Genomic DNA, 2617 nt, shown 5'->3' on the forward strand with positions numbered 1-2617 from the left:
GTGTCTGTTCATGTCTTCTGCCATTTGTTAATTGTATTGTTTGTCTTTTTATGTTGCGGTATTGGAGTTTCCTATAAATTTTAGAGGTAAGTCCTTTGTCAGATATGCCATTGCTGATTCCCTATTCTATAGACTTTTTTTACTCTTTTGGACTGGTCTTTTGATATACATAAGAATTTAATTTTCAGAAGGACCCATTCATCTAGTTTCTCTTCTGCTGTTTGTGTATTTTGGATTATGCTTGATAGTCTATTTATGTCATAAATTAGGGCCCCCAAGTTTGCTTCTATTTTTTCTTTGATAAACTTTATAGTTTTAGTTTTAACACTGAAGTCTTTGATCCATCTGGATGGAGTTTGTTTTTAAGTATGGAGTGATGTATGGATCTTGTTTCAAGTTTTGCCAGTACCATTTGTTAAAGAGAGTATTTTTCCCCCATTTAATGGATTTTGGCCCATTGTCAAAGATCAGCTGACCATGGGTGGATGGATTTATTTCTGGCTTCTCAATTCTGTACCACTGGTCTATGTGTCTGTCATTGTACTAGTACCAGGCTGTTTTCACTACTGTGGCTTTATAGTGGCTACTGGTTTTGAGATCTGGGAGTGTGAGACTTCCTACTTTGTTTATCTTTTTCAGTAGTGCTTTACTTATCTGAGGTCTCTTTCCTTTCCATAGAAAATTAGTGATTGGTTTTTCCAATCTGTAGATGTCTATAAGGTCAAGTTGGTTGATTTTATTGTTTAGTTCTTCTGCATCTTTGTTGTGTTTCTTTCCAGTTGTTCTTTTATTGAAAGTGGTGTATTAAAGTCTCTTACTATTACTGTGAAGTCATCTAGCTGTCTTTTCAATTCTGTTTAAGTCTGATTTATGAATTTTAGGGCTCTTTCATTGAGTCCATAGATATTTATTATGGTTATAGCTTCTTGTTCAATTGATCATTTAATCATTATATAATGTCCTTCCTTGTCTCTTATAGTGGTTTTTGTCTTAAACTCTATTTTATCAGAAATTAATATTGCCACTCCTGCTCTTTTTGATTGCCATTTGCTTGATTAATCTTTTTCCAACCTTTGATTTTAAGTTATTTTTGTCTTTATAGGGTATTTTTATGATCTCAGAGTTTTTAAGGATGGAACAACAGCCCTATGCACTTAGAGTAAGACCACCACTCCCCATACCTCCAAATCTAATGACATAAGTCAACAGGTGACTCCCTGGAGTTGGCAGTGGTCCAGAAGTAGCTCAAGCACTTCTCTATGCAACCCGCATCCTCACAGCTTCTCCAACAACATCTATCTTGAGTCTACCAAGATTCATTTTATTGTACCCTTTATCCTTGTTTATGTCAGTTACACATGAAGGCTTCAACTCTCCTCATCTCTTACATTCAAATACCATAAAGTTTTACTTATTCTCCATCTATCACTGAACTCTGAACATTTCTATAGTGCTTTTTAGATTCACAGTCCATTACCTAGCACATCTCTGAACATTCATCTTCTTTCTCTAAACAGAAACTTGGATTTCCCTGAGAGCTCTGACTTCCAGGAAGCCCACTTATAGCTCCAGGTACCACTAGGCAAGAGACAGGCCCAGAGAAAATGTATTTGCTTAACATTGCTCCTTTTTTTAAAAAATGCATCTTATTGAAATGTAATTTATGTACAGTGAAATACAGAAAACTAAAGTGACACGGGTCAATGCATTTTTTTTTTCTGCAGTGTTCCTTCCCTTCCCCTTCCACCCCTGTCAACCAACAAAGAAAGTTTCCCTCCATTTATAAACCTTTCCTTAACCCTCCACAACAACAAACTAATACTATATTTGTCCTTCTGTGATTGACTTACTTCACTCAGCATAATGTCCTCCAAGTTCATCCATGTTATGTGGTGTTTTGCAGATTCTGCATTATTCTTTAGTACTGCATAGCATTCCTTCATGTGTATGTACCATCTGGTCACCCACTCTTCCAATGATGGGCACGTAGGTTGTTTCCATCTTTTTGCTATTGTAAATACTGCTGCAATGAACATGGGTGCATATATCTATTCCTGTCTTGGCTCTCACCTCTCTAGGATATATACATAGTAATGGGATTGCTGGGTCAAATGGTATCTCTAATTGCAGCTTTCTAAGGAATCACCATACTGCTTTCCACAGTGGTTGTATCACTTCACAGTCCCACCAGCAGTGTATGAGAGTCCCAATCTCTCCACTTCCCCATCAGCATTTGTTATTTTCTGTTCTGTTGAACCTTGCCTTCAGTGCTAGGGTGAGATGGTATCTCATTGTTGTTTTGATTTGCATCTCTCTGACGGCCAATGATCATAAGCATCTCTTCAGGTATTTGCTGGCCCCCTAAATATCCTCCTTGGTGAAGTGTCTATTCATGTCTTCTGCCCATTTTTCAATTAGATTGTTAATTCCTTTGCTGTTGAGGTGCTGGAGTTTTCTATAAATCTTAGAGATAAGTCCCTTGCCAGATATGTAATTATTGACAAGTATGAATTTGTTGCTGTCACTTTTGTTATGTGCTTTTTCGTGGTGTTGATTTCTTTGTTCCATATAATTTTCTGTGCTGAACTCGTTTTGTTTATGAATCGTGTTATCACTT

This window comes from Orycteropus afer, unplaced genomic scaffold, assembly GCF_000298275.1.
Source record: "Orycteropus afer afer isolate SDZICR_OR568_19922 unplaced genomic scaffold, OryAfe1.0 scaffold01004, whole genome shotgun sequence".
NCBI classification, from domain to species: Eukaryota; Metazoa; Chordata; class Mammalia; order Tubulidentata; family Orycteropodidae; genus Orycteropus; species Orycteropus afer.